The sequence below is a fragment of the Ailuropoda melanoleuca genome, chromosome 6 (assembly GCF_002007445.2).
Source record: "Ailuropoda melanoleuca isolate Jingjing chromosome 6, ASM200744v2, whole genome shotgun sequence".
Taxonomy (NCBI): domain Eukaryota; kingdom Metazoa; phylum Chordata; class Mammalia; order Carnivora; family Ursidae; genus Ailuropoda; species Ailuropoda melanoleuca.
This window is the reverse complement of record NC_048223.1, coordinates 46,967,624-46,992,338: the sequence shown is the minus strand read 5'-3', so window position 1 is coordinate 46,992,338 and position 24,715 is coordinate 46,967,624. Positions and strand designations below refer to the sequence as shown.

At 37.5% G+C, this 24,715-nt stretch overlaps 1 protein-coding gene and 1 pseudogene across 1 annotated transcript in view; both read right to left on the bottom strand.

Annotated features, from left to right (window-relative positions):
• The window catches only part of PCDH15 (protocadherin related 15), a 1,685,023-nt gene that overhangs the window by 1,427,124 nt on the left and 233,184 nt on the right, over positions 1–24,715 (bottom strand). The window lies entirely within an intron of this gene.
• LOC100476748 lies at positions 19,626–20,905 on the bottom strand (annotated as a pseudogene).

The window sequence follows — 24,715 nt, the reverse complement described above, 5'->3', positions numbered from 1 at the left end:
ATATTTTCCCTGGATATAAATTTTTTTTCCATCAGCACCTGAAAAATGATGTCTGGTTTTCTATGGTTTCTGATGAGCCACCTGAAGTCATCTGAATCCCTGTTCTCCCAGGCATGTCATTTCCTCTGGATGTTTACAGGATTCTTATTCCCAAACCTTAGGCTTTCAGCAGCTTTTTTCTGATGCATTGGACATAGGTTTCTTTGTAATTATCTTTTTTAAATTTTGCGGAAGCACTTGATTATACAAGTTATATCTTCTGCCTAATTTAGAAAGTTTTCAGTTTCAGGTCTTCAATTATTTTTTCCCCTGAGCCATGGTCTTTCTCCTCCTTTTCAAGATTCTTATGACATAAATATTAGAATCTTGATGTTGTCCTCGAAGATTCCTGAAACTTTTTTTCTTGAAATGTTTCTCCCACTCCCTAGTGCTACAGATTGGAAGATATTTATTGTTTATTTTCAAGATTTCTTATTCTTTCCTTATCTCCATTCTGTTTTTGAGTACTCTCAGTGATTTATTTTTCAGTTATAAATTTTCCATGTATTTTTTTAAAATTTTTATCAGTCTGCTAAGACTTTGTATTTCTATTTGTTTCAACAGGTTTTGCCATTTCTTCATGGAGCACAGTTATAATAACTTAGTTATGGTCCAGATATTTTAGCATATAGTCCCTCTCAGGTTTGATGTCCACTTATTGTCTTTTCCTTTGAGACTGTGTCCAACTTCTGGGATTCTTTGTAGGTTGTGCTGCCAGGCGACAAGATGGCCTGTCATGTACCACACCTACCTCAGTATTCAGGTGGGTTAATCCCTTCCTATGCTGAAGTAGGAGGGATGTGTTTGAAGAACAGATTGCAGCAGAAGTAATGTTTTAAGATTTGAGAGAGAAAGAGAAAGAGAGAGAGAGAGAGAGAGAGAATGTTTGCATGCACAGTGGGGAGGGACAGAGGAAGAAGGAGAAAGAAATACAAGTAGACTCCTCAGTGAGCACAGAGCCTGACACAGGGTTCAAACTCACAACCCTGAGGTCATGGCCTGAGCCAAAATCAAGAGTTGGATGCTCAACTGACTGCTACCCAGGTGCCCCAGTACAGGTATCTTCAAGTGAAGTTATAATAAGAGTGCAGGGCACTCTCTCTCCCGTCCCCCTGCTTGGATCATCCCCTATGAAGGAATTCACTGTCATGACATGAGCCGCTCTATGGAGAGGCCCACATGGTGAGGACCTGCAGCCTCCTGCTAACCGTTTGGTGTGTGAGCATGGAGGTGGATCTCCTAAGCCAGGTCAGGCCTTCCGATGCTTGCAGTATTGGCTGACAGTTTAACTGCAAACTGATGAGACACAGTTCTACCCCATAGGGGCTCCCTTCCCACCCTCCACCGCCCCCCACCCCGATCAGGCAAAAGTTGGCTGAAGAGCGCTTTTTCTATCTTCACTGGAAATGAATACAACATTTTTTTAATTTTGTTTTTAATAATGGGGTGACAGTTACAGTAATAGATCCACAAAATAAAACATAAGTAATTCTAACACTGATTCATTTTTATATTTATAGGATAATTATAAAGATTACAGACAATTGCTTTAAAACTACTATAAAATTTTAATGAAACCATTCACATTCCTGTCCCTGATAATAAAGTGCTTTTGTTTTCCTTTCTAGATAGGAGACAAAGAATGAGGTGTATATAGTCATCAGACATCTCACGCACACCTAAGAGATTTTTCTTAGCAAACTTCAATAAGCTGTCACACTCTTGTAAGCTAACTATAATAAGCTGAAAGTATTTCAAAACAGGAGCTAATAAATCCTTTCTCATGTTGCATAAGCATTGCTAACTCAGGATGTTTATTAGATTCTGACATAATGATCCTTAATAACAACTGTGATCTCAGGAGTCCCATGCTGCCATCTTTTTACACATGTAGCTCAGATACCAACCCAAGTCTCTAGCAGCTGGCACCTCGGCAGCTGGCTCAGCAGTAGAGACCTAAATGCAGAATTTGCCACTTAAAAAAAATCCTATATATATATATTCATCCTCTTCAAAGTGTTTTGCTACAGTGGTTTTTGGTGTGTGTTGATATGCCTTTTGTTTGATTCCGTAAAAATTTAACAGGGGAGTTGGAGGTGGGGTGCTTACTTTCGACATTGCACACTTCTATTTTGTCTCTCCCCTGTCTGTAATGAGGAGGACCTTGGAAAAGTTTAATAGTGTTCACCTACCTACTTATTTCTTCCAAATACAGGGTTTCCTAAATAGCAATTCAAGTATAAAAATTCTTTCCATCCTGTTGCACATACATTTTTCTCTTGATAGGTAAAATTTAAATCTACTTAGGGTACCTGGGTAGCTCAGTAAATTAAGCGTCTGCCTTCGGCTCAGGTCATGTTCCCAGGATCCTGGGATGGAGTCCCATGTCAGGCTCTCTGCTCAGTGGGGAGTCTGCTTCTCTCTCTCCCCCTCCCCCTGCTCATGCTCTGTCTCTCTCTCTCTCAAATCTTTAAAAAAAAAAAAAAAGATGGGCTTTGAGGGAAATTTGAGTGCACGTTCATGTTCGTGTACAGGTCTTTTAAGGCATGAACATTTTCTTCAGGTTCTTCTGGTTGTGGTCGTGCTTCTTTGTGAGCTAAATTTTGACAGAAATTCCAATTATTTAAGAAAAACCAGAAATCTAAATTCAAAGTGAAATATCCTCAGTTTTAAAATTGGCCTAACTGGGCCACCCGAGTGGCTTAATTGGTTGAGTATCTGCCTTCAGCTCAGGTCATAATCTCAGGATCCTGGGATCGAGTCCCCACATCGGGCTCCCTGCTCAGTGGGGAGTATGCTTCTCCTCCTTCCTCTGCCCCTTCCCCCAGCCTGGGCTCACTCACTCTCTCATACAGTCAAATAAAATCTTTAAAAAAAATAAAAGATAAAGTCTACTTAATGTCTTTGTCTTCTATGTTAGTTAAGACTTATAATTGGATATTATGGATCAAAAGTTTATTTGATATAGAGCAAAATACCTTAGAAATTGTATAATAAGCAATAAATATAAAACTTACTCCTTCTCTCTCTTGGTGAATAGGTATCATTTTTGTCAATAGTTCTATGTAATCAAGAAAAGCAAGGTATACATTTTAAAAGCTCAAATCACATCATTTTATGTTAAATTAAAAAAATTTTTCAATAGTATTGCCCTAACATATGTGTGTATACACACACATAAGCCACAAACACACACAACTTCCCCAGTGAGGTATATTTATAAATTAAACATGACTATGTTTAAGAAGTTCTGCACTGAATTTCCTTAGAAATCACCTTAAAACACTCTAGAAGCCTAAGAAACTCTAAAACTCTGTGTGATCTTAAAATATGTCTGCATTTAGTATTGATTGCTCTATCTGCAGAAGAGAAAGCTCTCAGAATCACTCAAAAAGGCCTATGTCTGCTAGAGTATACAGTCTGAATTCTAAAAGGTATTTGCCATTATTTATAATTTGTGGAATGGATAGCTAATAATATCTGTAATCTTGGTAGTTCTAAGAATAATACTATAGTCTACACAGTAAGACTTAATCAGTATTGGCTGAAAGCCCTATAAGTACGTATAATGCGCCCTTTCCACGGCTATGAATAACTCTAAGAAAATGTCACTATTTCACATTTGGATCAGGTATAGTTCTTGCTGAGTGCTTTCCTGAAACCGTACGAATGTCGTATTTATATGTAGGCAACTACAGGCTGCTTAAGGAGGAAGTGTGTTGAGATCATTAATTGGGAAGGCGGACAGATGTTGTTATCCCTGGTAGTTTATAAAACTACCATTTATTACTTGTGATAGAGCTTGGATGGATTTTCAGCTCATTCTTGAGAAGAAAGAAATGCCGCAGGAACATCCCAGACATGCCTGTGGTCAGAAGGTCACTCCCTTCTCTTAGTCCCAGGGTCATTTTTGAGCCCTCTATATCACAACACCAGATCTCTGTGTATCCACAGTGTTGTGAGATAATTATTGATGTAACCTTATCAACGCAAGCAAGTAGAAGATAGTGACACAGAAACTTCTCAATGCCTGTCATACTCCCCAGGAGGAGACCCAGCCTTTCAACTAACACGTGAAATTGTTTGTGATGCCAGGTACCTGGCTCTCCACTCACCTGGAGGGGCAATATCACCTCTATCAAGCAGCTGGCTTTCTCCACCCACTGATTCCAATAAAACTAAAAGATAGCAGAGGTCTCTGTAAGCAACAGAGCTGCATAACACATGGAAATCAATAAAGTGTATATGCAACAGCTAGAGTAGGCAAGACCAGATGGTATTAGTCCAATAGCCAAAAATACACTGGGTGACACTGAGAAAAGTGTTTCTCTGACAGGATAGTGGAGCACATTAAATCATGTTGCACTTCTCATTGTATCAAATAGCCTACAACAGACCAGACTAAACGCAAACTAGAAACACCATCTAAAATATACCAGAATATGCTATAATTTATGCCATTTTTCAAGTAGGTGAATTCCCAAACCTTTCATTTTGATTCCTACACATTTAAAAGTTAACAGCCACTCTACTAAGACTTCACTTTACTGATTCCACAGTTATGGCATCATATCTAGGATGACCATAGAAATGGTCATCTAATTGTGCACAATTTTGAGAGTGAAAGGAGGAATATCAATAATTACATCAGAATAACAGGTGTAAACAGGGACTGTCTTGGGGCTGAGACATATGGTTATCCCAATGAACCAGGTTTTTCTTTGGATAGGAATCAAAACGGCCAAGTACTGCCAATGGCTTGAAAAATATCAGGGGCCATCCATCAAATGATAGAGGCTAAATTGGGCACGATCAAGACCATACCTTACATATATTAAATGTTTAATATTTTGTAGAGAGTGGATACCCACTTGAAAGGAAAGTTTGCAAATAACCAAAGAACCTCAGAAATCCAAGCTTTTCCTTAAATCGCATGCAAATTAAGCTTCCCATTGTCCTTTTAAAATAAACAAGGGGGCACAGAGGCCTTCACATAATCACTAAATTACAAAGAACAGATGTGAGCCATTTAGGGGTAGATGTGCTTGCTGGCAGAGAGAAAACAAGATAAAAGAGCATGCACTGAACCAACCAGATTGGCTTTTTAATGACTCATACATGTGTGATTACTAAAGACAGCAACAAAAATAAAACTGTTCACTTGACTAAGGCTAATACACTTTAGTTACTTTAAATTAACTGCTCATTATGCCATTTTTCTGTGTCATACATCCCTTTTTGACAGCCACATAGAAACCACCTTTTCAGAATTTATAGGAACAAAGACAATGCCTGACTCCCTTGTGTTAGGGCATTACTGGTTTTGTGAACAACTGCTCTTTTGGATAAATGTGTTCTTTCCTAAATTATAAAACTTATTCAGAATCACTTCTAAAGTTCATACTCATAATGTTATATTTAGTGATCTTTACGAATCTCTTATTTTTATGTTAGCACCATTTTTTTTTATGTTTTGAAATAAAGCAGGGAGTGATCTTACCTTTAAAGTATATCAGAAATGCAACTTTAAGTCACAGCTGCTGACCCATCCCCATTCTCCCTCCTCATCCCCCACAACCACCCCATTCCAGTTCATACTCTCGGACATGTAGTCCACCAACCGACTCATTCTACTGAGGCTACTTCTCAGCATGCCAAATATGAAACATGGGTCTTAATCTTAAATTACATTATTGCTTTTTGAGTGTGTGTATGAGGGATAATAGTTAAAATTGTATGTATTACAGAGAAGAAGAGTTATTGGATTTCAGAGCAAAGAGAGTGCTTTCAGAAGTTTCATTTAAATTTCAACAGTGGGGCAAAGTCAAACTTCAGCCAAAATGAGAACATGACAGCACTCGGGCTCATTTAGCAAACTCCCTGACTTCTCCGGTCGCTTCTCTCCAGCCACCAGGACCTTGTGAAGATGCCCCACTGGACACATTATCCCAGAGCTCAGTCTTCTCCAAAGAATTGTGAATACTGCACAGAAAATGGATTTAAGCTAAATTGGGAAGTGACGCTAATGTGAGTTAGATACTCTCCAAATGAAAATATGAAGTATTTTTTACGTAAGCATCTTGCTAGATTAGTGCTCCCTGAAACACACCTTACAAGTACTGCTCTAGGGACCCCAAATGGCTCAGTTGGCGAAGCCTCTGCCTTCTGATCAGGTCATGATCCTAGGATCCTGGGATCCAGTCCCGCATCAGGCTCCCTGCTCAGTGGGAAGTCTGCTTATCCTTCTCCCACTCCTGCTCCCCCCGCTTTTTCTCTCTTTCAAATGAATAAAATCTTAAAAAAGAAGTATTTTCTCTATAGTTCCTCCACATAGACAGGCTCTATCACTCCATGCCTAGAGGAGATACCAGGGGAAAGAAAGTTTGTTAAGTTAATGCACAGTAATGAGACTACACCACAATAAGTCGGTTTTAGTAGCTTTTCTGAGCCTAGTACTGAGCTAGACATTAAGATTCCAAAAACAATAAAGGCTGACTGATTTCAAGCAATTCTTATTTTAGTGAGGTTAGTGTGTTCGTCCTCCCAGCCAGTAAAGCCAGGTCTTTTTTAAAGAGATGTTGTGAAAGCAATGTCATTCATAAAAAGAATTCTACAGATCAAACATAGCAACATTTAATTTGGACAAATGAGACGATTCTTTTTTAAAAAGATATTATTTATTTTATTTGAGAGAGTGGGCCTTCAAGAAGCAGGTGGGGGCAGGAGGAAGGCACAGAAGGAGAGGATCTCAAGCCCACTCTGACTCTCCACAGAGACAGACACAGGGATCAATCCCAGGACCCTAAGATCATCACCTGAGCCGAAACCAAGAGGCAGACGCTCAACTAACTGAGCCACCCAGAGACCCCTTGATTCTTTGTTTTTCTGGCCTTAATGATTTAAAGGCCTCATGGGAACGTGGAGAGAGATTAGGGTTTCTCAAATTCCCTTATAAGCATCCAATTCCACTCATATCTGTATTAAGAAGTGTTTGTAATTGCAAATAAACCAATTTTTCAGTTAGAAAAGTAAACCTTACTAGAGCAAACATATATGGTAACTATAGTCAGTCTTACTACTTTTCCACTTGTGATGGACATAAACAGAGAGATAAAGAATAGATAACCAATAGATAGAACACTAGAACTATGGAACTATGATATCTAGTAAAAATCTTTCATGAAATGAGTACTATCTCCTCAAGTAAGACTTTTCATTACTTTTGGCACTGGACAAACTTCCAGACTAAAGTCAGATCAAAGTCGGGATTTATACTGACCTTCCTATGTTGACGAGTCTAAAGTTCTCTCAAGCATGGTGCCTATAAAATTAAGTTTCTGAACATTTAATTTAAATTAAATTTAGCAAGCAAGTAGTTTTTTAGCACATTTCATATGCAAAGCATGATGTCAGGCATTGCCAGAAAAATAGATAAAAATTCCGTTGAGGTGGGGGTCTTAAAAAAATACCATATAAAATACATACTAAAATATCAAAACCATAATGATCCAAAATGCTCTTTTTTCTATAATAAAGGGCTTTGTTAATTTCAGTATCACAAAAAGATCATTTACTTATTTTAAAGACAACCTAGTATAGCTAAAAGAAATGGCATTAGTTATACAATCTTCATTTGTTATAAAATATTGTGATTTTTGTAGTCTCTTTTTAATGTTTATTTTCCTATTCACAGTAACTGGATTTCACATTGAGCTCAGCAGAATCATCGATTTAAACTTTCAACAAATCTACTAAAGTCAGAAAGTTATGCCAGTCTATTTGTGTTCATTAATTGCTCCATTCCTTCTGCAATGTTTGAGGAAATTTGGGAGGGCACTGTGTTACACACCATGGTGCAAGGGTGAATAAGACAATCTCATCTTTATCAATCTCATTGGAGCATGAAAAAATAAACTATGTGCCACATTAAAATGTGATAAATACTATCCAGAATTTTATAGTTTTTATGGAATGGTAATCTTTTCACCCAAGAGTCTGTGTTTTTTGGGGGATTAGCAATAAAAACTGCACTATGTTGGGACCAAGAAATTAGCCAAGTGATGATGTAGGAAACGGCCCAAGAATCCAATTCTCAAAGCTGAGGGGGAGGAGGATTCTTCTTGCTATGCACCCCAATCCCTGCTACCTAAATTCAAAACTACCCTCACTTATGTTAATGATTGAAAATAAAACAACAAACATGGGGCAACTGGATGGCTCAGTTGGTTAGGCGTCCGACTCTTGATTTCAGCTCAGGTCATGATCTCCAGGTCATGAGATCAAGCCCCAAGTCGGGCTCTGCACTCAGTGGGGAGTCTGCTTAAGATTCTGTCTCTCCCTCTGCCCTTCCCTGCCCCCACACTTGCATGTGCTCTAAAATAAATCTTAAAAAATAAATAAATAAAAGAGCAAACAAACATAAATCTCCCTGTCCCACTTGCAAATGTTTCCTAGAGGGGATAAACTGCACCACAGTAACCAACAACAGCAAATGGTCAAAGAAGTATGAACGTGGCATCCTGGGAAACAGCAAACAATCTGTACACAATTCGTATTCCCTCAGTAACCATCAAAATCTCAAAAATGCTACAATGTTATATTACACTACTGCTGTTGTAGGACTCTGTTTTCAAAATGTTAAAAATCTGGGGTAGCTTTCCTCCATGACAGAACACTCTACTCACATTCGTTTCCTCTACATTCACTGCCAGTAGCTACCAAACACTAAGAACCCACAATACTCCATGCAAGAACTTTGAAATGTTATGCATATATAAGGAAAAAGTGTTTAGAGAATAGTTTATTGTCTACATGGCACTTGTTTTGATATACAGAACTTATTAACAGCATTTATAAAGGTGAATATAAGTTGGAACAACTCGAGACTGCACAAGGAGGTGTTTTTGTGAATTGGCAAAATGGGAGCATCTCCAGGAGCTTATAAATGTTCCAGCAAGAACCAGTAACTTAGAGATTGCAGCAGCCCTACCAAGCAGGTATGTCATCTTGTGACTTCAGAAGAGAAAGAAGTAACTTTGTGCAGCCAAAGGGACAGCTCCATACCCAAGGGGTGATGGGTTGGAAAATCAATTACATAGTTCTGTGCTGGGAGGAGGACAGGATTTCTTCTGTAAAAACAGAACTGGAAATAGGGATATGGACTAAACATGGTAGCATGCATTGTTTTTAACTGCAGTTAAATAAAAGAAACCCCGTGTTATCACATCCAGAACACACTAAAATATAAAAGGCTAGCACAGGAACGGAGAGAGATAAAGGATTACCTGTGGTAACCACATTGGTGAGAGATCAGAGGATCTCGCAGTAATCACGTGGTGTAACTGCAGCCCACGACAAGCAGGACAGCTCCCCATAATCTACTCAAGAGGGGCACACCCAAAACGAAGAAGCCCGGTTACAGGTCAATATGGATTTTACCTCAAATTTATAAATAAAATATTTATATACGCAAGTAAACAAGATTCTGTGCAGTCACTACCATAAATACAAAAAGGGATGAGGGGACTGTAATCGTTTCATCTTAATTATCAACTTACTTTTGAAATGCCTGTGTGCCATTGTCACTGAGGAAATGGGGAGAGAGGCAGATGGCCAGGGCATGGCACCTAACTGGCATGCCATAATTCTGCAGAAGGCTACTTCACAAAAAGAAATGAATAAATGAAGTAAGAACTAATCTGACCCCTACTGTAAAAATATCCTAGAAGGGGCTCTCTGGAAAGTGAAGTTCTACTTAATCACTATAATGAACCACATCAAAATTGGTACAAAGGCTCAACTCCACCTACCGGGTAATGATCTTCTTTTATCCCCTGCGTGTCCTGTTCGACCATGTCCCTGTACTCATCACCCCATATGGGTTGTGTTGGCCACATAAATGTCATTCAAAGCAGGCAAATGACTTCTTTTGGTATTAACTTTGGTGTCAATGCCAATTTTGAGTTTACCGCAGAAAATGTTAAGAACTCATGGTTTTGATTTTCCTCTGCCAAAAAGCATTGGATATGTGGCTGCTTTTCCAGCAAGTGTGCTTGAAAGGTGCCAAATCTCATTAAGGAAGAATAAAACATAGATGGTATGGAAGTGATGTTTAAGAAGATTTCTAAGTGAGGGTTCTAGGATTAAAATTAGTCAAAACTAGAGATACCCAGGATATAGATTGTCGTTAGAATGAAGTGTGACTTCCTGTGCTACTCACATCATCACCACTGCACTTTCCTTTCAGTCATGTTTCCTATAACCCTAGTTCATCCTAACTTTGTCTAAAATTTTAATTCCCACGTTAAATGTTATTGTCTGCATCATCACAACTTCGGTATTGGAAACTGTTGTCACAAAGACTAACATCTTGTTCTTTCACCTCTTTAAATGCAGAGGGGAGAAGGTCCTGTCTAGTCCACTTTCTGAGAATCCAAATTAGTTCTATTCTGCCTGCATCTGGTAGTTGAGAGTACCTGGGCTTCTTGCCTCTCTTCAGCCAGAATAAAAAAGGTCAATTCCCCTTTTAGCCCCCTCAGATCCCTGGTGATGTCCATTTACTTAACCAACATGGTGATTTTTTTTTTTCTTCCCAGCTAATTAACATTTCTGACATTTACATTTGCCCTTGAAAATGGCACTCAAATTAATAAAAAAAGGAAATTTAATGAACATCAGGAAAATAGGAATAGATACTTGGAGTTTTTAAAACTACAGTCCTAGACGTGAAACTTAGAAAAGTAGGTAACGTTCAAAAGTAACATGGAAGTAATAGTTTTTAAAAGAGAAACTTAAAGTAGAAGGCTCTAACTATTTAGAAACAATATCACATTTCAGGGCCATATTTATCAGATTGAGATTGTGGCTCTCACACTCATATTCCTTAAGTGGTTATTAAAAATGATAACCATTTATAGATAATTATTTCCTGATATTTGAAATTTTCATCTTTGCTGCCCTTCATCTAGAAGCTTTGCTCGAAATTACATCCGATAGTGTACAGAACTCTGCAGACAATCAGATACCATGTGGAAAAGTCTGTCCTTAATTCTCTACTTCTTACAGGCAAAAGCAGTGTTTAATTAGATAAATGATTGGTATGTTATCCCACAGGAACTGCAAGGACTTGGAGCCATGCTACTATAAGAAAATTGGACCTTGGAAAAATTCTTGGGCTTGGTTTCTAACAAGAGCCACCATTTATGGAAGATGATGTTTTTTGGCTTCTGTTTTAGCTTCTCTCTTTGTCCTTGGTTTTTAGAGCAACGTTTCCTTTCCGCAAGGGGCAGGAGGGTTTCATCTGGCTTTTGACTTACAGTATCTGAATCATGTTCTGCTTCTGTTTGCCAGACTCCCAATTTTAGCTTTGATTACTCAGAGAAGAAGGTATGTAATATGCCCGCATGACCTATTTATTAATATTTTAATTTTATTGGCTTTTTCTCAACTAAACTTTCTTACAGGCTCAAGATTCCAAATTGGATTTTACTCTTGTTCTCGGGGAGACAATGTATCCGTTAATGGATTCTTCAAATAAAATTTGAAATCATACTGAAAAATATAGGACCTGTCTAAAAATGGGTTAAATATTTCAGTTAGGTTATTCATCCAAATTAGTGGCTGAGGATTTACTAAGTAGGTCAAAATGAAGTATTAATGCTTTATTAGATGGGATATAAATAGTAGAAACTTCTAAGCAGCAAAGTTAAATATTTGCTTCTTGGCCTAAGATTATTCCCCTATTTTACAAAACAAAATATTTAGCCACATTTTAAAAGAACGCATTTTCTCAATAGCAAGCAAGACATTTAAGTATTTAAATGATGAAGCACCACCAGTAAGAACATTTAGCTTGTATGCAAGTAATGCTGTCATAGCTATAAAGCAATTTTTGGCTCTTAACCTTGTAGTAAGTTTTCCTTCATTTCAAAGGACAGGCTGGAAATACCGTCACCGGTACACAAGGCTTGGGATGTCACATTCTCAAGGCACTTTTGTTACAACAAAGTGAGTCATTTTCTTTGTTACATGTTATAAGGATGTTATTCTCTACATTGTATTGCCTCTATAGAAGAAGAGAGGACTGTATTCCAAATTCTAACATGTTAACGTAAGTTATTCACTAATTTGTTATCCTTAAAGGAAAACAGGTCTCCTTGATGTTTATCTTTAAAAGAGGATCATTTGGGTTTGCATAAACTTTTCTAGGCAAAATAGCTTACTATTGCTATGTTTCCAGTTTTCCACAGAAGACTGTATAGAACAAGGCATTCCTCACATGTATATTAGATCATTACATTGAGCTCCTGGAAGTCAGTACAACTTGGTTTACCTTCGGCTAACCTTGATTAGTACGACTAATCCATATTCTAGGCTTTTATTTTAGCATCCTTTCTGAGCATCTACTAGTTAAAACACTATGCTAGTTACAGCAGAGGTTTTCAAAAGGAAACCTGTCTTCAAGCAGCTTACAGAATGTGCATGGATAGGAGACAAATACATAAGCAACTATCAGAAGGGAGAATGATAAACTGCTCTGGGAATTCAAAAGAAAGAGATCAGTATTGTAATTCAATGTTATTCTCAGACTTTGTTCTGTCCATTTGTGAAGCAGGAATAAATCTCTCTTTAAAGGAAGCTACACATTTGAAATTGTACTTCATGCAGCAAAAGAGCTAAAGGGTCATGCTTAACTTTTCATGGACTGATTTTTCTCCCATTTTTGGTAAAGTCTCAGAGGCCAAAGTAAAAGTTTCAGAAAAGGAACTGAATGATAGCAACGAAGCCTAGTATATAACTTTTACCTCCTCTTTATGTAGCTAGTAATTTTAAATTAAGTCCTCCAAACCTAATCATTAGTAAAAATGTTTCCATATTTTTATTTACCCATGTTTTAAGATTATGTTAACAGATAGGAGCGTTGTGGCAAAATAATTGGCTTATGAAGTATATTAATACATTATACTTTTTATACTAAAATATAAGATTTTAGGGGCACCTAGGTGGTGCAGTTAAGCATTTGACTCTTGATTTCAGCTGAGGTCCTGATCTCGGGTTGTGAGATCGAGTCCTGCATTACATGGGGTTCCCTGCTCAGTGGGGAGTCTGCTTCCCCTTCTCCCCCTTCCCCTCCCCCTGCTTGTACTCTCTCTCTTAAATGAATTGATCTTTTAAAAAAGTAATAATAAAGTATAAGGTTTTAATTAGGGAAAATGAGTAATATTAATGATCATAATAATTAGAAACTAAACCAGTATAGACTAAAAGTCAACACAAAATTAGAAATATTTTAGGGAAGGAATTGAAGAAGATCTGTAACCCTTTGTTTCCAGAATAGAACACTTACGCATTCATCAGTTCCACAGCTGTAGACAGAATTGAGTGAATGGATGGAGCATCAAACTGAACTAAAAACCATGATCTTGGCCAAAGGAGGCCTAAACACCTACTTCCTGACCAGCACCTGCCCTTTGAATGGATATAAATCTAACCATCTATTTCTCTCTCTCTCCATCTATTACCTACACTTCTGTCCTGGGTTTCGGTCATCATTTCTTATGAAAAGAATTGAAAACATTAACACAGCACATCTCACAGACTCTCTGATCCACCCTTCCAGGCTCCGGGACCAGCATTTAAGATGTGGATTAATTTCTAGCTAAATGCATGTGGTGTGTTTTGAGATTCCTTAAATTGTGCTATGGATGAAATGTTTTTGCTACCTTCAGCTTTCTTAGATGGCTTTTGCTCTTATAGGGAACTCTTGGCCTTAGTCTTCACTGGTTTCTAAAACCTATTTTATTTATATTAAGTTTCCTCTTCTTGTTAATTTTTATTATCTTTTCTAATTTCTAGCCAAAGTATAATTATATTAAATATCACAATAACATTATACTCTCTCACCTATATTTTTCTGGCTTTCTTAAAGCTTTCAGGGTATTTATTCCAATAATTAGAGAATCGTCACGTTCGTAAAACTTCAGTATCATGTTTGGCCTTTGCTCACTAGCAAGAAAATTGAACTATGGAGGCTGTATCTATCTTCCTGTGGATTAGTCACTGCTCAATGGGGCCCACAGTCCAAGTACAAGAGAAAGAGAAGTCTCCCTCCCCAAGCCCTGCCTGTCTCTTATTTTTCTCTCTTCCTTACCAATCTCTCATCACTTCTCACTCTTGAATCTGCTCTATGTGTTCTTCAAAAAAGAAATTTTTTTTTCTTCTGTGACAGCACTAATATGTTAACTTATTTGTTCATTGTCCTACTCCATTGTTTTGTTGTTCTAGAAAACAGTCACTTGGACCTATTTTTAAAAACAAAACATTAATGAACATCAGAGTGCCAGGCATATGGATTCATATATGTGAAGGCCGGGATGGTGTCTATTAATGGTTTTTAATCAAGAAAACAAGTCTCCACTTGTTGACAGGCCATTTCTGTGCTCTCTCCCACATCAAAAACCTACCTTTTCCTTATAGATGGAACAGTAAAGAATCATTTCCCTTGGCACCCTAACTAAGGCCTTTGGTGACTACAGATGACTTCTGCAATGTGATTATTCTCCTAAAGTTCTCCCATAAATGTCCTAACAGTCTAAAGGTCTGGAACCAAGGATAAGAAACCAATTACTGAAAAGGTTAAAGAAAAAAGAAAGAAAGAGGGAGTAAAGAAAAAGTTGAATATATGTGTGGAAAATCTTGTAAAAACATATTGCTTAAATTTAGTATTAGGCATCTTGTATTTTATAAGCTTAATAAATAGCAACTTATCTGGTACATAGTAAACTATGCTTCACACATGTCAGTTCATTTAATACTGTTAAAAACACCACTTCACGTACGAGCCCATTGACACAGGGGTAAACGAAGTAACTTGCTCAAGGTTGTACACCTAAGTAAGTATTAGAACTATTGGTCAGACCTACTTAGTGTGGCTCCAAAATCTATACCCTTAAATACTATACTTATCAACACATGCACAGTTCTTTACTGTTTGAAAACAGGGTGTGTAGCTTGGCTTTCTGAAAGGTCGTTCCCATATGTGCAGCAGCACTCATGAGTTTACTACAAAAAAAAAGGGAAAACCATGTAATACCCAAAGCAATCTACATATCCAGGGCAATCCCTATTAATATCAACAGCATTTTCACAGAACTAGAATACTAAAATTTGTATGGAATTACAAAAGACCCCCAAAAGCAAAAACAATCTTGAGAAAGTAAAAGCTGGAGGCATCACAATCCCACATTTCAAGATATACCACAAAGCTACAGTATTCAAAACAGTGTGATAGTGGCACAAAAATAGACACATAAATCAACAGAACAGAGAGCACAGAAATAAACCAACAATTATATGGTCAATTAATATATGACAAAGAAGCATGAACACACAATGGGGAAAAGACAGTCTTTAATAAATGGTGTTCAACAAAAGAATGAAACTGGACCAATTTCTCACATCGTGCACAAAAATAAATTCAAAATGGATTAAAGACCTTAATATGAGGAATAAAACCATCAAAATCCTTGAAGAGAGCATAGGCAGGAATTTCTTTGATGCTGGCCATAGCAACATATGTCTAGATAGGTCTCCTCAGGCAAAAATACAAAAGCAAAAATAAACTATTGACAATACACCAAAATAAAACAGCTTTTGCACAGCGAAGGAAACGACAAAACAAAAAGACAACCTATTGAATGGAAGAAGATATACACAAATGGCATATCTGATACAGGGTTAGTATCCAAAATATATAGAGAACTCCTACAACACTAAATAAATAAATAAAACAAGTAAGCAAGCAATAAGTAATCTGATGAAAAATAGACAGAGGAGGAGGCACTGGGTGGCTCAATCCGTTAAGCATCTGACTTTGGCTCAGGTCATGATCTCAGGGTCTTGAGATCAAGCCCTGTGTTGGACTCTGCACTGGGTGTGGAGCCTGCTTAGGACTCTGTCTCCCCACCCGCATCCTCACTGCTCTCTTTCTAAGCACACACACAAATTTTGTTTTGTTTTGTTTTGTTTGTTTGTTTTATTTTTAAAGTAGGAAAAAGAGGGAAACAATGGAAAACACAGCCTTAATTTTGTCTCCTTTGGCTGGTAAGCATCAGATTTCCCTCCTTCTACCAGAAAAGGCAGTCATTCTAGAAGAGCTAAGGGTGTTAGCAAAGAAAAAGCAATAATCATCCAAGAACAGAGCGCTGTAAATGTTGGGTAAGAAATTGAGGAAAGCTAGTAACTTATTGCCAAAAGAGAATAAAAGAAGTGAGACAGAGATAGTCAGACGGGTGAAAAATCAGACAAATCAGAAATTGTGCTCATGTGAGAAAAATAAAGGCATGTCTATTACCCTCAACTTATCAACTTCTCATGAAAGGACAGGTGTGGTATGGAGGCTGGAAGAATTACAGAGTGAGTGATGGTGTTGCAGTTGTCCAAATATTCAGTGGCCAATAATAGATAAAAACACTAAAAATACATAGGGAAATAAATTAAGAAATATGTGAACAAATTGGTTCTAGCCCACAGTTTAAAGAGTTTAAGAGCTATCTGACACTACAAGCCAGATGATCAGTAATAAAGCAGGTGAGAAGAATAATAGTCTCCGTAGGAACCTGCAAGTATGTTACAGGAAAAAAGGAGAATCAGCAGACCTTAACACAGAAAGATTATCCTGGATTGTCCTGAAAGGCCCAAAACAATTATGGGGGTCCTGACAGGTGGAAAAGGAAAACAGAGAAGTAACACCAGAGTAACGCAGCTTTAGAAGGACTTCACCCACAACTGCTGGCTTTGAAGACAGAAGGGGACAGAGTCCCAGCTAGAGTCTCCAAAAAAAGTACACAGCCCGGCTGATGTCTTGCTATTAGCCCAATGAGACCTGCATTGGATTATTTCCTATAGAATTCAAAGGTAACAAATCTGTGTCATTTACACTACTACGTTTCTGGAAATTTGTAGAAAGTCAGGCCATGGCCATGAATCCCTCTGCAGGAGCTTCATCCTGTCACTGCAGCGGGCCCTGACTAGGGAATGAGTTCCCGTGGCACAGCTGGCTATAGGTTGTCCTTGGGTTCTGAAGCAGCTGCTTAAATCTCTGTGATGCTCACAAGCACTTACATCGATGTGCTTTGATCCCCATCTCCTGCTGCCCTGAACTATTTCTTACCCTTGAAAACACACCTGATAGGGCTGAAGAGAACTAGAGCCCATGTCACTCCCTCTTATAACGGAGAAACCAGACCTTTAGTCCATAGGTAACCATGGAGAGAACATGCTCGAAATAGCATATTAAAATATATCCTAGAATATACACGATTATGTTTTAACCATGTAACAGCACATGTAACAGTATATAAGTATCTGTTATTATATAAAGAAGCATTAAGAGTACAGAATGTTTCAGATTCCCAATGCACTATATAGATAAAATGGTTCCTTAATAGGTAGTAAAGTACCAAATGATAATCCACTGACTTGTTTACATCTCTTGCCAGTAAGTGCCTGTGGAAGGAATTCCAGGTCAGTCTTGGACTGTAGTGTTCTACTCACCAGCTATGCCCTTTGGGAGTGCTGGCAAGATTTTGAGAAGATCTGAAACTCTTCTGATTTTGAGAAAACTCTGTCCCCAAAGTTTAAACTCAGACTCATAACATTTCATACTACCAGTGTATGATTTGATAAATTGTTTAAAGTTTACTTTTTAAAAATTTAATACATTCATGTTTTAAAATTTAACCTCAGGGGCACCTGGGTGGCGTCTGACTCTTGATTTCAGCTCAGGTCATGATCTCAGGGTCATGGGATCGAATCTTGTGTAGGGCTCTGAGCTCAGTGGGAAGTCTGCTTGAGATTCTCTCTCTTTTCCTCTGCCCCTCTCCCCACTCACACACACATTCACTCTCTCAAAAATAAATCTTTAAAAATAAAATAAAATAAAATAAAATTTAACCACAAAGGAGGGCTATGCAATACTCAAGCTGTAACTATCACAAATGAGAACACTCAACTTACGGTTGGTTATAAAGGAAATCTTAAACACTCATAATCTGATGGAGAAACAAATCATTATTAACCAATGATTTTGACTTGAATCATCTATTTTTTGGTAAGAAGTAATAAATAACTCTTCCCCCCTCTGCTTTCCTTTCTCCCCTTAGTCCTTTCTTATTTTCTCTAGGTTTATTCTAATTGAACTAGTCTACCTAAGAAAATATTCCAACTTTTTTTTTTTTTTTAAATTTGTGACCACTTCTTGTGACACTTTTATAAGTAATACTGGCCATATTGGCAAGTTGTTAACATTTGCATTTGGAAAATAATAAAAACAAAAATAAAATAATCCACATGATTCTTACACTTCATCACAGTTAACAGTTTATGATTTTGACAAAGCAAAACCAAATAAGTTAGAAATTGTCTGTTACAGATCTAACAATACTGTATTCTACAATCTAAGGTCTATTATGTTTTGGTAAGATTATACAATGTAAACTCAAATTGTTTATGCAACTTGAAAAGATATCAAATTTTGTATTATGCATGGAATTCCATGTAATTTATTTGATATTTTGTTAATACAAAGATTCAAAAGTCAACCAATGAAAAGGTGACAAAAAAGATAATTCCATCATTATGTCAATATTTGGGGTTTTTTATTAAGTATTTTTTAAAATTATGTCAGTATTTGATTAAATATAAGACAGAAAACTGGAATTCCTTCATCACACATTATCAAAGGATTTGATATTCATTTAACCAAAATAAAACACTTCAAGAACTGCAGACTATTTACACATGTACTGAAATATTTTAATGAGAAAAACTACAAAAACACTGATTAAAAATTTTAAATTATCCAAGATAATTGAATATGTTCAGAAATTCCAGATACAAATTTTTTGCTTTCCTTTTCAAGACATAAATCTGGAGGGCATCAAAGAAAAATGTAGCAACTAGGTTTGGAAAAGGTATAAAAGAGACTTTCACTTTTAGAATGGACATTTTTTCCCTTTCCTAAAATGTATATTTCTTCAAGAAGCATGTTTATAAATTTCACCAAAGAAATTATATATATTTTTAAAGATTTTATTTATTTATTCGACAGAGATAGAGACAGCCAGCGAGAGAGGGAACACAAGCAGGGGGAGAGGGAGAGGAAGGAGCAGGCTCATAGCGGAAGAGCCTGATGTGGGGCTCGATCCCATAACGCCGGGATCATGCCCTGAGCCGAAAGCAGACGCTTAACTGCTGTGCCACCCAGGTGCCCCAGAAATTATATTTTTAACAGTGTAACAGACCTGCTCCATCAAGGGGTTCTCTTATCTAGATAATATCTATCACACTGCAGTCAACTACAAAACCAAAAAAAAACACAAAATTTAAATTTAGAGAAACACTCTAAGGGAAGCCTATTTAAACCCTGTAACATTTAGAAGTTCTCACAGCCATAAATATATTTCACAAAAATATAGTTTCATCAGTTTCATGCAATGTGAACAAACCTACCATTCTCTAACGTTTTGAGTAAATGATTAAACAGTCAATGCACAGTTGGATTACTAAATAAATTGAAAGTCAACGAGTCAGAATTTCTCATAAAAATAGATTACAGTACATCGTGGTCTCAGTTGTCCAATTCTATTGTTAGTTCCAGATCTACTTGGGAAATTTTAAAACCAGTCCTGAATCCTGCCACTCCAAGTCCTTGATTAAGCATGCTTCTATATAAGGTGCATTTCCATGATTAAGACCCAAACCAGTAAGGCTTGGGTGTTTAGCAGAAAAACAGGGCTCATGTTTTTTCCAGGGGTGTTAAATGAACATTCTGGAGGTGGACTACTAGGTTTATGTGGAGTCAACGTGTCAGGGTTTGAATCATTAGTACCCTTTAAAGGAGGCACCGGAATTAGGTGATGATCTGAAAAGTGTAGGACATTAGTTGCAAGAGGTCTAATCCAATTATCACTGATAAGTTGAACAAAGCAGACACTAGAGCTTACAACCTGCTAGTCACATGACCAAGAAATATGTGTTCGTTTGCATCTTGTCAAATTTTCCCATGCTCTGATCCAGCCAGTGAGACAAAACCTAGGGTCCAAAAATGCCATTTGAAACTTCTAAAACTCCTTTCAAGGTACATCCTTCTCTGGTATGTTTGTCCAACTGACCAATAACACAGGGTGGAGTCTGGTGGGACACTCGGCCACTGTACACACTCACGGACACAGAGTGCCAAACGTCATCAGAGCTATGGCTGTGGCAGAGGCAGTGTCTAAAGCAAAATAATTATTCATTTCAATTAGCATATATGTAGTACAAAGAGCAGATGCTCCCACAAGATCAGTTAAAGCAAGCGGATGCATTCAAGGAGCGAAGATACTGCTAAGTCCTAGAAGAATTCTACACAAGCTTCAAATAAGAACTGCCACGTGCTCTCATTGCCAACGTGTATTAGCAGCTTCAGAGACAGAAGCAAAAGGCTGATTACAAATAGAAAGCATCGTGAACAAGTTAAAAGAAAGAGCCATGAAAGTACAAACTAATAATCGCCCCGTGTGTATCCCGAGTTGCTCCAAAAAAGAGTGCTTTCTTTTAACATAAAGAGAGCTCCCATGGGGGCAAATACAGTGGAGACCTCGAGTCTTTCAAATCCAAATGAATGGACCAGGCTTGGTTTCCTCATCATCACCCGGGAACTTATCAAACATTTATTAAACTAAAAAGATCAAACAGTCAAGTAGGTATCGGCAGGGAAAGCTCTACTGTTAGTGGAACTATATCACATCAGCGGGACATCAGCACGTGTAAAGTTTACTGCACCGAAGAGCAAGATCTCCCAGGACCCTCAGTCAGCTGCAACAAGTCTAAAGGTAAATGGAATTAAGATTTGGAATAGATGAGATTTGGGAATCTCCTCTTCATGGTTGGTCATGTGGTACACCCACTGTGGATCAAAGATATCTGTAAAGGATACATGTTCACAGACTTAACTACCTTAAATCCTAAGTGAAAATCACCTTAAATGTAGGAAATTTGTAACACATACTCTTATGATAAAGCCTAAGGGAGTCAAGGAATTACATGATACAAAAAAATTCTGTACATTTACAGAAAGTGAATGGGTAGGCAAATAATATTGTATATAAAATACAGTGACTCAAGAAAGGTTACAGGCCATGATATTTCACAGCTTATAAGCTTTTTTTCCCCTTCTAACATTGCATTTTCCTAAACCCAAATGACCTTTTTTAAGATAAGTATTTTCAATTAAATTATCTAAAGGTCCATATTTGATAACTATGTAATGATTTAAATTAAACATGATTTTTTGGGTCATGTTGTGTGCCCTAGTCATTCCCCTTTAGGTCCATGACCTTGAGCTTTAACCATCCTTCAGATGCATTCTTATAGTAAAAGCTCTTAACAAATTTCATCTTATTTCTAATTCAATGTTAGAGAATTAATGTGTTGACATTGAAATAATTAATCCCAGTATAATTAAAGTGATATATATTTAACCACTTAATAGAACAAGGAGTGTATATAAAAAAAAAGAACTAGATTCTCTACCTGAAAGGAAAACTGTTATTTTGATCTCTATGCTAATTCAATCCATGGCCTCCAGAACAGAACTATAGGGCGTTCTAGTTCATTCTGTCTTTAATGAATTCAAACTGAGTAACTGGAACCAATAGCCACTTATTCACAAATGTAGTCTATTTCTAATTCTTGGCCAAATAACTCTCAGAAAGATGATTTAAAAAAGAATCTTAGCACCCATATATATGACAAAGGTATTTTGACTTGCGAAGAATGAATATAGCTTCTATTCTGGCAAGATTTTTAAAAAGATAAAATCAGCATCATCCTTACAGGAAATAACTCCTAACCCCCTCTGTTCTATTTGAAGAACAGTCACAAATCATTTTAAAGTCCTCACTCCCAGTGGTGAATTCTCACACTGTCCTAGGCTTTCTACTTTATGGGATTTGAAAAATCAATGAGGTAATTTCATTCAGAATAAAAATGTGAGCACCTTGAACTGGGAAAGGAGCAAATGACACCATAGCACATCAACATCTTCCATTTGGCACCAGCTGGTACAGAGGTTAAGAATTTCTAAAAACAAAACCACAAAAACCAGGAAAGAGAGAGGGAGATGGCTAGTTGGAGGAGGAAGGGTGATATATAGACAGTACATATACAACTCCATACCAGCTCAAGCCCTTAATCTTGGTGCAATGATGGTTTTGGTAAGGTCCTGAAAACACTAATGGAAGTGAGTGTCCGTGTAACATAGCAAGGAAGGTTAAGGAGCATGAAGGAAAGCTCATGCATCACAGACGCAGAAAAACTTAGGCTCAATTGCCCATTCTGCCACTGGTCAGCTCTAGGACCTTAAGGCAAGCTATGTGCCCCCTTTTAACCTCAATCTTCTCATCTGAAAAATGAGGCTAATAGCACCTACTTTATAGGGTTCTTGTGGGGACTTTATGAAGTCTCAGGTTACGAGTGTCGAGGCTGTCGAGGCTGTGGTTCTAGAAGGAGAACCCATGGAGAAGGCAGACCACCCAGATTCTAGTCTTTGTTGAGCCCCACACCAGCTGTGGACCTCGCATGTGTGATGGAAATTCTCTGAGCCTCATCTCATCAATTTCGTCTGAAAAATGCACACGATAATATCACTTTTACCTTCCTCATTGTTTCTATTCAAATCAAGTGAGATCAATTTATAAATGGGATAATATTTTAGGATAATATTAAGTATGACAGAGAAGCACTCTTTAAAGACCTTTTTACTTTCAAAGAACCCTCCAGACTCTTTAGGGGAAAAAATGCATGAAAAAAGCATATATTTACATTATATTCTTTACTTTAAAAAGGTTTAATGTCTGTTAATTAAAAGGCCTAATTAACATTGAAAGGTTTAATGCTTACTGAGATCAATTATCTTCACTTGCATCAACTAAATTAATAAAAGTGCGATTAAATAGTATTTATACAATATTTATCTTGAAATCTCATATTCTGTGTTAAGTCATTTTGTCCCATTTAAAGAGAGGGACTTTAGTAAAGTAGTATTTTCCACTGAGAATGACTTAAAATAAGAATCTTATGTTATTATGAAGCCTCTTAGGTTTTCACTTTGGATTTCAAGCAAAGTAATCCACCCTGCTTTCTATATTAACTGCAACACACAAAAAAAGCCCTTTATAACAAGGTATCATTAGTCATAGATGCTTTTAAACAATCACTCCAAATCGGACTCCTTGAACAAGTATGTAAAGAGAAAACAGTCATTACAGTATTTCAGAGGAAACTCAGGCTTATTAGGATTGGTGGGGTTTCCTGAATATCATACAAGTTCTCTGACAGTTAGCAAGAGCTAAAAAATACAAAAACAAAACAAAACAAAACAAAAAAACAAACAAAAAACCACTATGCTTAAAAAAGAAAGTTATCTGCGGTTATGATGCATTTGACTTATTTCAGGAAAGTTTAAAATACTCAAAGGAATGATGAGTTGCTCAGTGGTGACTTTTTTCCCTTGGGGGTGGGGAGGGCTCTCTGAAATATAAATGTCAGCAAAAGAAAACCAAATATTCAAAAAGCTACTGAGGTTAAACAAGTTTTAATTCAGCTTTACAAGAAAATCCACGTCGGCCATGCTCAATTGTTTCTGCCACTCTTGGTTAACATGGCATGGGTTCAGCAACAGGTGGAATCATTCATTCTGGTATCTGTTCACCCAACATGTATTATCGAACACCTGTTACCTATCAGTTAGTTTCTAGTCCCCCCGGTTCCAGAAGGAAAGCAAGCATACAAAGTTGCTCATCTCTTGAAGATCACATCCTAGAAGTGAGAGGAAATCGATGAATGTGTATTTACGTGAGGTGGGAGTATTTGCTAGACAGAAAACCAAGGAATAAGGGAGATGGGGAATTTAGGGGTAGGAACAGGAGGTAGCAGTCCAAAACTAAATTAATTTTAACTTTAAAGCGGCATCTGAAACACGTACCAACCAGAGCCACTGTCTGAAGAATACAACTGTGTGTCATAGAATTCGATTACAAACTGAATTTGCCAAAAACTGGTCATCAAGAAGGCCTCAAAAAATAACAATTATAAAGCCCCAAACAGCAAGTTATTTGTTGAAAACGTATTGAAAATCTAGGTACTGCAGTAGGCATTTTATGTATATTACTTTTTGTTATGACATTTTTGGGTTTCTTTAGAGACCGTTGTAGATGCAACATGGCTACATATTATTATTTGGAGCTCCTGCCATCAGGAAGTAAAGCCTATGTCACCCCACCTTGAATCTGGTGTTTCATTAGTAGATGGTGGGAGAAGTAACATCACGGGGAGTCCCAGGGCCTCATTTCAACGGGAATGCAGCTTCTGCCTTTCACTCTCTGGGACCCTAAGGGTGCCATGCAGTGAGGAAGCTTGCAATGGAAGACCACTAGCGCAAAGATTCCAGACAACTCAGCTCGGGCTCAGGCAAACAAGCAGTTTCTGAGAAAATTTAAGTGAGATTGGCAGAAAAACCTCCCAGGTAACCCACACAGTCCACAGACATAACAAACCTTTGTTGTGTGAAGCCTTTAAGCTTTGGGGCAGGTTTGATGCTGCAACAGACAGAGAAACTGAAGCTGCCCGTGTTCAG